We start from the raw sequence: 10,918 nt of genomic DNA, 5'->3' as shown, positions 1-10,918 counted from the left end.
CTATGGAAGAATTATCCTATCTTTATTCAAGAGCGCACATTTTCAGTTTGAGAGCATGATTTCTCCTTCTCGTGCTCAGATTTATTGTCCTCGTGCTCACATTTTGTGCTCACACTCAAATCTAATGGGTAAATAGGCTAGGCTACTTGATTAAAAAGGTATAATATAAAATACGCTATGATGATAATGACTTGAGGATAACATTGGTAGCCTATTTACGACGTACGATTCAGCGCTCAATGCGTCTACGTATATATATGTAGCCTAGCCTATTCACCCATCATCTCTTGTTAAACGTTACAATAAGAGAATTACACAAATTCTATTACTGTAACAGTCATTAATTAATTTTATTTTAAAATCATAATATGACATGCAGCAAGAGTGCAAGGGCCGGCTTGCGAACCAGCGTCCCATGGTTCAAAATAGAATATATTATATTAGAAACAGTCTACGATAAATGGAATCATACGGTGTCTAAACGACGATAACTCTTTTTAGGATTATTTAAGATTCATTATACATAAATAAACTGGCGTCTTAAATAGGTGACAATTCAAATAGCTGGCTAGTATGGTAAACTGGTGTATTTTTAAGAGAGGCAGTTTTACAAACAGACCATATACCCGCCCCTGCGAAGTGCCCAAAAACCGTGAAGGAACACACCCAAGATTGGGCCAGACCCTAGCTGTCTCCCTATTGGCTGGTGAAACACACTAATTTAAGTGCAGGGCGGGACATCCTTCAGTCTGAGCAGACACTTCAACCTGAGAGGACGAGCTGTTTTGAGCGTGAGCAGAAAAAATCTGAGCGCACAGGACATGTTTTGAGTGCGAGCACATTAGATTTGAGTGTGAGCACAAAATGTGAGCACGAGGACAATAAATCTGAGCACGAGAAGGAGAAATCATGCTCTCAAACTGAAAATGTGCACTCTTGAATAAAGATAGGATAATTCTTCCATAGGAATCAAGCCAATCAATTAATCTGATTAGTGAACAACCCACTCTACCTCCTGAGCCAGCCTCCCTGTGAATCTATGACAGCAGTTTCATCTGAATTCAGTGTAGCATGAATGTGTCACACCTGCCTGCATTAGGTCAAATAGGGTGTGTTGGGTCTGCAGAGATGTTACCTGCCCATTTTCTGACTCTGGACAGGTACAGGTCCTGGATAGAGGGCAGGCACCAATAATTTCCTCTCTCTCTGCAGACGGTCTGTTGCAGTCTGTTCTTTTCCTGTTTGGTGACTGATTCATCATGAACCAAACAGTGATTAGTGAACATTGTCACAATATTTAGCGACTTTTCAGACCCCTCAAGCAACCTTTAAAGCGACTAGCGACAACACAATTTCCCTGCGGGGATTAATGAAGTATTTCTGATTTCTGATTCTGATTCTGTATTTCTGACAAATCTAGCTACTTTTTTTGGTGTGAAAGAACGTATTGTCTTCTCAACATGCAGCGGGGAGTCACAGGCAGCCTGGTCCCTCACGGCAGTCCCTCCCAGCTGCAGTCAGAGCAAGAGATGTTTACCCCTCTACATCCAGACTGCAAATGATTTGCACATGTCAAAGCTGCTGCTAGCTAATCCCAGAAGAAAGTTCGTTTTGTAGTTCCAAACATATTTAGCCCCCACGTTACTACCAGTGGTTAAATTGGCTTCTGTAAGGAGGGGGGGTCCTTCTTCACTCACAGTACTCAGTATCTCTCAAAACATTTGTATTTACCTCGCGCCATGGGTTTAATACATATTTTATCAATTTATAACCTATTTATTTATATCTCATATCAATTCACATATTGGTAACTTATTTAGCCTACATTTCACAATCAATCTACACTGCAATTTGTACACAATATACACCATCAATTTACATATTAACAATACTTATTTACATCCGATCAATTTATTCTTTAATTTGCATGACTTATTTACATGTCACAGCATAAATTCACCTGATTGATTACATCTCACACCATAATTCTAGATCAAATCAAATCAGTTGTTTGCTAAACTTTCTTGCATGTCACAACATCAAAATATGAGAAGTTGGCAGTCATTACAATTAATTCACAACTTTCCAAATAGGACTTACAAGCGGAACGGATTCAATAATGAAGCTCTGACACAGCACTCTGGAAACAGCAATGAGTGAACAGACTGATGTAGCCTACTGATATTTGACATGGTAAAAGAGAGGAGGTCCAAACTAATGATTTTAAAAAGTTGTGTAATAGTAGCTACGGCAATGATTATTATAAACACCTCAGCAGAGGGAGCTCAGCTCCTGCTGGCTGTACTGCCGAGGTGAGGAGGCGGAGCTGAGCTCCGGAGAGCTCCGGCCCAATTTAATCTCTGGTTACTACTCTCTTCTACTGTGTCCATTACAAACAAACATGCTGATTATGCAAATCAGCCAATGTGGATGGAATTTGCATTTACCATGTTGGTGGTGATTTTCTTTTATATTCATAGCACATACATTCTCAAATACACCAGTTTTCACTTTAAATTTCAACTAAATTTTAACATAAATGCTGTACACTAGAAATGTGTGTGTGTGTGTGTGTGTGTGAATGCAGGGATTTGCAGGGCAGATTTCATGGTTAGTTGATCATAGGCATCGCAAGCCCAACCCATGACAGCTGCAAGAGCCACTTCCCCCCAACACACACACACACACACACACACACACACACACAGCCCTTGCCCCAATTTGAGTTCTGTCCCTTCTCCTTTTACTGTCCATCTTCTCCTTTCTCTGTCTATTTTCTCAGCCTTTTCTTTCTGTCTTACATCCACCTTCCTATACTTTTCCCTCTTACAAAATGCTTTCATTTCCTTCAGTCTGTAAAACAAGATAATCAATCTGACAGAAACATTTGGCTCTTTACTGTTTTTTTTGTTTGTTTGTTTTTTTTGGCCTTAATGTGATAGGACAGCTGAAGATAGACAGGAAACAGAGAGAGGGAGAATGACACACAGTAAAGGGCCGTCTGATGCAGGATTCGAACCGGGGCCAGCTGCAGCAAGGACTGTGGCCTCTGCACACGGGGCGGCCGCACAAGGAAGTTCTTCCTATGTATGCTGAGCACTTGTTGGCTGCTTTTCTTTCACTCTGCAGTTTTCAATTCAATTCAGTTTTATTTATATAGCGCCATAAAATAACAAAAGTTATCTCATGACACTTTCATACAGAGCAGGTCTAGACCGTACAATTACAATGAATGATAAAATGACAATAAATAACAATGAATGATTAAATGATTACCGTAGCAGATATGGTAGCAATAATAACAGTAATAATATATGTAGTGGACATCGTGCAGGATCACAGCAGCAGCCACGATCCACGAGAACCTGCTGGACGACAGAGCACAGAAACTCTGGGGAAGAAGTTTAGTTAGTAACATGCATTAATGAGACATGAATGTTTACAGATGGTGAGAGACAGAGAGAGAGAGAGAGAGAGAGAGAGAGAGAGAGAGAGAGGAAAGTCACCCCCCGGCAGTCTAATCCTATGGCAGCATAACTAAGGGGTGACCTGAGCCAGCCCTAACTATAGGCTTTATCAAAAAGGAAAGTCTTAAGTCTACTCTTAAAAGTGTTGACCGTGTTTTGTCTGAATTTAACATCAGGAAACTGTAGGTCATCCAACTTTTTATATTCTTAAGGCATGCTTGGAGTTTAATTAATTGATAGGTTTCATCAGGCTTGATCGATAAATATAACTGGGTGTCGTCAGCATAACAATAAAAATTGATAGAGTGATTCCTAATAATGTTGCCTAAAGGAAGCATATATAAACTGAATAGAAGTGGTCCTAGTACAGAACCTTGTGGGACTCCATGACAAACTTTGGTATGCATGGAGGATTCATAATTGACGTGAACAGACTGAGATTGATCTAAGAAATACGACTTAAAACAGCTTAGGGCAGTTCCTTTGATGCCAATTTGATGTTCTAGTCTCTGTAAAAGAATTTGATGGTCAATGGTGTCAAATGCGGCACTAAGATCTAACAGGATAAGTACAGAGATGAGTCCTTTGTCTGATGCCATTAGGAGGTCATTTGTAACTTTGACTAATGCGGTCTTTGTGCTATGATGCACTCTAAATCCTGACTGAAAATCCTCAAATAGACTATTGTTATGGAGAAAGTCACACAGCTGATTAGCTACAGCTTTCTCAAGTATCTTAGACAGAAAGGGAAGGTTTGATATCGGTCTGTAGTTGGCTAAGACCTCTGGGTCTAGAGTGGGCTTTTTAAGAAGAGGTTTAATTACAGCTACCTTAAAGGACTGTGGTACATATCCTGATAATAAAGACAGATTAATCATATCCAATAACGAATTACTAGCTACAGGTAAAACATCCTTGAGCAGCCTGGTTGGGATGGGGTCTAAGAGACAGGTTGACGGCTTAGCTGCAGAAATGATTAAAGTTATTTGATGAAGGTCGATGGGAGAAAAAGAGTATAAATACATATCAGGTTTTACAGCTGTTTCAAAACTTGCTGTATCAGAATGCAGATCAATGCCTGTTGAGGGCAAGAGGTGATGGATTTTGTGTCTAATAGTTATAATCTTATCATTAAAGAAGCTCATGAAGTCATTGCTACTTAGACCTAAAGGAATAGATGGTTCAGTAGAGCTGTGATTCTCTGTTAGCCTGGCTACAGTGCTGAAGAGAAACCTGGGGTTGTTCTTATTCTCCTCAATTAAAGAAGAGTAATAGGCTGCTCTGGCATTACGGAGAGCCTTCCTGTATGTTTTGAGATTATCTTGCCAGGCTAGATGAGATTCTTCCAGTTTAGTGGCACGCCATTTGCGTTCAGATTTACGTGCCTCTTGCTTTAATTTACGTGTCTGCTGGCTATACCATGGTGCTAGCCTTCTTTGTTTGATTATCTTCTTTTTCAGAGGTGCAATAGAGTCTAGAGTTGTCCGTAATGAGCCTGTAATACTATCAACAAGATGGTCTATTTGTGGGTGGCTAAAGGAAGCAGACAAGTCCTCTGTTACAGTTAGACATGGCATTGAATTCAATGCTGAAGGAATCACTTCCTTAAATTTGGCTACAGCACTATCAGATAAACATCTGCTGTAGAAGCTTCTACACAAAGGCTTATAGTCCGGTAGTATGAACTCAAAGGTTATTAAAAAATGGTCAGACAGAAGAGGATTCTGTGGGAAGACTATTATATTATCAATTTCAATGCCATATGAAAGAACAAGATCAAGAGTGTGGTTCAGACAATGAGTCGGTTTATTTACACTTTGACAAAAGCCAATTGAGTCTAATAGAGAGATAAAAGCAGTACTAAGACTATCATTGTGGTTGTCCACATGAATGTTAAAATCACCTACAATAATTACTTTATCTGTTTTAAGGATCAAGCCTGATGCAAATTCTGCAAATTCAGATAAAAAATTCAGAATAAGGACCTGGAGCTCGATATACTGTAACAAATAGAATTGGCTGCAAAGTTTTCCAGGTTGGGTGAGTGAGGCTAAGAACAAGGCTTTCAAATGAATTATAATTTAGTTTAGGTTTAGGAGTTATTAATAGACTTGAGTCGAATATGGCTCCAACTCCACCACCTCGACCAGTATTTCGAGGAACATGAGTATTACAATGACTCGGAGGAGTGGATTAATTTAAGCTAACATATTCATCCTCCTGCAGCCAGGTTTCAGTGAGACAGAACAAGTCAATATCATAGTCAGATATTAATTCATTGACTAGGACAGCTTTAGATGACAAAGACCTGATATTCAATAGTCCACATTTAATTCTCTTATTTTGGACTGTTGGAGATGTTGATTTAATTTTTATTAAGTTTTTATGATGAACTCCTCCTCTGTTTGTTTTATCTTTAAATAATGTAGGTGGACGGGGGACAGACACAGTCTCTATACTAAAGAACTGGGTGGGCAACTGCTCTAATGGAGGCGCAGAGAAGCGTGTAACACTGCAGCTCTGCTTCCTGGTCTCAACTCTGGGTTGTCGTTATGATGTCTTCAGTATTAATTTACAATGTATGACTGGTACTATAAATATCTAAGATGAAATAAAATATATACACTGAAGTAAAATTCAGTTAAAGCAAAAAGAAAATGTAATTTAAGAGCTATATCAGTGCAGTCAGTCAGTGCTGTCATGTTGTCTGAAGCTAGACTGAAATCTGCCCAAAAGGCCATTCAATTTAAGAAGACATTGAGTTGAATCAAAGCAGCTCTCTTAATAGTTCTTTCCTCCATGCAGGTGACTGTGACTGTGTACTGCTACCGGTTGTGTGTGCAGCATGAAATTAGATGAAGGTTTATATTTATTACAGTATTGAGAGACATTTTCATTAAGACAAATTAAGTTGACTGTTGTAATGCTGGATTTTTGACAAAGTACTTACCTGCTGTTTTCTGTTGTATTAAACCACACCTAATGTTGGAAATCTTATTTGCAACTTTAAAGTACCTCATGTTAGCTATTTAGTGACTTTGTCTAATAAGTGAACCATTTCTTGGTGGTTCCATTTCCATGTTGAGATGGTCAGTTTTCCTGTAAGCTTCCTGACCTTATTCTGTATATGACAGCTGGTAATTTCCATCATCTCATCATGGCTGCCCATTTATATCTCATACTGAACTATAGATCAAAGAAAGGTCATCATCGTCATCAGAGCCTTTCTTGCCATATCCGGATTATGCGGCTGCATAGGCCCCCAAGCTGCAAGTTCAGTATCATATCATATTATATTATATTTTGGGAGAATTAAAAGTACCTGTCTTTATTTGTAGCCACGCAAACCCCCCATTTGTTGTGTGAAATAAGTCATAAAATCATCTGGTTATGGCGCTGAACTAGGCACACGTCTTTTTGTGAGCTCCTGGCGATATTCTAGTAAAATCCTGTAAATACTCATTTAACGACATGAACGGTGATAACTATCACTTGTGGCGACTTATTACTGTATACCTGCGACAATATGCCGGCGAAGAAAGCACAAAACAAATCTAAAGCACATTTTTCTCTGTGTGAGGAAGACGACGACGTCTCAGAGGCTAATAGCCTAGCTAACTCGACAGGTGATGCTACCCTCGTGCCTCATGTGGACGTGGATACTGGACTGGCCCATAACACAGGTGTTATTCAGATACTCGAAGGGATCAGAAATGACTTTTCCACAAAGATGGATGTGGTCCTGAAAGCGATTCAAGATGTTAAGAGGGACGTGCAGGACTTCTCGGTGCGTATGGATGAAGCAGAGGCGCGTATTAGCAGCGTATTATCAAACAACTGCAACCATTAGGTGGGAAGCTTTTAAAGCATATATTAGAGGACAAATGATAAGCTTCACCAGCTCTAAATGTAAAAATTTAAACAGACAATGAATGAATTAGACGCTAAAATAAGAAAACTAGAGAGAGAGGTTATCGTAGATGATTCAACACAAAAAAAACAGGAATTACTGACCCTAAAAGCAAAATACGAGGAGCTCTCCATGCTTAAGGCTGAAGATGGTCTAATAAGACTGAAACAAACTTTTTTTGATCAAGGTGAAAAGCCAGGCAAATTGTTAGCCTGGCAGATAAAGAAACTTGAGTCTGACAGAGCCATTAATGTAATTAGGAATGAACAGGGAGAATTATCTGCAGATCCCACAGAAATTAATAACACCTTTGTTTCATATTATGAAACCCTTTATAATTCTGACAGCCCACTAGACCTGGTTAACCAAAACAGTTTCCTGGATGGATTGGCCATTCCCTGTATTTCTGAGGGTACAAAAACTATAAAATTAGAGAGGGAATTAAATCTGAATGATATCTCCAACGCCATTTCAAATATGAGAGGTGGTAAGGCTTCGGGTCCAGACGGGCTTCCGATAGATATTTACAAATCTTTTAAAGCGAAATTAATAGCCCCATTATTGGATGTTTATTTGGAATCCTTTAAATCAGGTCGCCTCCCCGCGTCATTACGTAGTGCTTTGATCACTCTTATTCTAAAACCAGGCAAAGCTTCGACTGTAAGCAGTTCTTACAGACCCATATCACTTTTAAACTCGGATGCAAAGGTTATAGCTAAAGTTCTAGCTATGAGACTAGAGAAGGTTTTACCAGCTGTTATACATGAAGACCAGAATGGTTTTGTGCAAAACCGCCAGGGATTCCATAATGTGAGGAGAGTTCTTAATATAATCCACGAGTGTGAAGAGTTCCCTGATACCGCAATACTATCACTTGATGCGGAAAAGGCGTTCGACCGAGTCGAATGGCCCTATCTACTTGAGGTGCTTAAGCGTTTTGGGTTTGGGGATTACTTTCTCAGATGGGTCGAAATTCTACTTGTGGATTCTTCTGCAGTGGTATCTACTAATAACCTCATCTCTCAGCCATTTGAGCTATTTCAAGGCACAAGGCAAGGGTCACCAATCTCTCCCCTACTGTTTGTAATAGCCATGGAACCATTAGCAATAGCGATTAGAACACACCCCTCAATTCACGGTATTAAGACCGGGGACATGGTACACAATACAGCAATGTACGCTGATGATACTATTGTGTTCCTATCACATCTTGCAGAATCGATACCAGCTCTCTTAGAGGTATTAAATCAATTTGGTAGTATCTCGGGGTTTAAAGTGAACAAAGAAAAGTCAGCTATTATGTTTTTAAATGCAAACGAAAGAAGAAAAACTGTAGTTTCCCACCCATTTGTGAATGCTACAGAGGGATTTAAATATTTGGGAATCAGAATAACCCCAAAGATAGGTAATCTTAGTTTAGCCAACTATGAGCCCATGGTAGCAGAAGTTTCGGAAGAGATTGCTAGATGGACAACACTGCCTCTTTCTATACTGGGAAGAATAAGCATAGTAAAGATGACTATACTACCTAAATTTTTATGTCTTTCAGTCAATTCCACTGGCCCCTCCTCCTTCTTTTTTTCCTAAAACCAGAAAGCTTCTTTCTAATTTCATATGGAACAATAGGAAGACAAGACTCAGACTCTCCCTCTTATATCTACCTTATGATAGGGGAGGGCTACAGTTGCCAAATCTAGAATGGTATTATTGGGCTGCTCAGTTGAGGTCCACAATGTTTTGGTTTTCGAAAGATGTTGTCATGCCCTGGTTAGAAATTGAAAAACTGTCCTCAAAAGGTTTGTCGTTAAATAGTTATCTATACTCAGCATCTTTTAAAACATTAAAGAAAAGTACTACTAATCCTTTTGTAAAAAAACACTATTGTTGTTTGGCATGTAGTACAAAAAATGTTGAATGACTCCCAAGGGTTGTCCTGCTTCTCTCCAATTTGGGGCAATGATCACTTCACCCCGGCAAAGAACGACATGGGTTTTAAAGCATGGTTTAACAAGGGCATAGTAAAATTACAGGATGTATATGAGGATTGTACTCTAATGTCATTCAATGAGTTAAAGGCAAAGTTTGATATCCCGCAGAAGCACTTCTTTAAGTATTTACAACTCAGAAGTTTTATTCGGACACACTTAAACAATTCAGTGCAACAACCTCCAGTCTCCATCTTAGAAACACATGTTACAAAAAACTGCTTTGGTAAAAGATTGGTCTCCCAGTTTTATAACATGTTTGTTGAAAACCATAAGGAAAACTCTGAGAGTAAAAGACAGGAGTGGATACGGGACTTACAAGAAGATATCTCACTCAGCGAATGGAGTCAAATATGCTTAAAAACACACACTCAAACCATTAACACTCGATTGAGAATGATACAATTTAATTGGATAATGCGGACATACATCTCCCCTGTACAAATAAATTAATTTGATCCTAATATACCTGATCTATGTTATAAGTGTAGCAGTTATCAGGGTACATTATATCATTGTTTATGGAAATGTGAAGAGATTCATAAATTTTGGAGCTCAGTGATAAGTTATATCTCTCAGATCACATCTTCCCCTGTACCATTTTGCCCTAAGCTATGTGTTTTAGGCATGTATCCAGATGACTGTACTTTATCCAGTAAGGAAAGAAAAATGGTTGACCTCTGTTTACTACAGGCCAAATGCTGTATTGCTCTGTGCTGGAAGAATGTTGGTTGCCCCTCTTTTAACCACTGGTTAAATAACTTAACATTGAGTCTGGCTCTTGAGAAACTGACCTATATTGTTAAAAAGAGGGCTTCAGAATTTTATAACATTTGGAAGTTATTTCTTGAACTGTTGAAGAATGGAGATATAGAGGAGGCAGTGGAAGAATAAAATAAGGAAAATATCTAATCTGATGTTGGGAATGGACATTGTGACCTAACACTCAGTGCACAGTAACTTGATGACAGATTAGTAAGGTTTATTTATTTGTTATTCATTTATTTATTATTTATTTTTATTTATTTATTTTTGTTGTTTATATTTTCATGTCTGTATTTATTTTATTGTTTATTTATCTTTGTCCTTTTCAGTATTGTTTAAGTCTGTGCTATTGTTTTCTGTGCTGCCAATTGTTTGGGATGTTCGAGATGTTGTCACTCAAAAACCAATAAAGACATGTTTTAAAAAAAAAATCACCTTTGGGCTGGGCTGTCATGCTGACAGGTATGACAGGATGATTGAGAGCCACCCACTGGTAAATGGACTGTACTTATATAACACCTTTCTAGTCTTCCGACCACTCAAAGCTCTTTTACACTACACATCTCATTTACCCATTCACACACATTCATACACTGATGGCATTAGCTGCCATGCAAGGTGCCAACTGCTCATTAATTTGAGGAGCTAACCATTCACACATATTCACACACTGATGGCACAGCCTTCAGAAGTAATTTGGGGTTCAGTATCTTGCCCATGGACACCTTGACATGCAGACTGGAGGAGCTTGGTATCAACTGCCAATCATCTGATTAGTGGATGACCCGCTC

The sequence above is a fragment of the Larimichthys crocea genome, unplaced genomic scaffold, assembly GCF_000972845.2.
Source record: "Larimichthys crocea isolate SSNF unplaced genomic scaffold, L_crocea_2.0 scaffold220, whole genome shotgun sequence".
NCBI classification, from domain to species: domain Eukaryota; kingdom Metazoa; phylum Chordata; class Actinopteri; family Sciaenidae; genus Larimichthys; species Larimichthys crocea.
The sequence above is the reverse complement of the archived record's forward strand: the minus strand, read 5'-3'. Positions refer to the sequence as shown.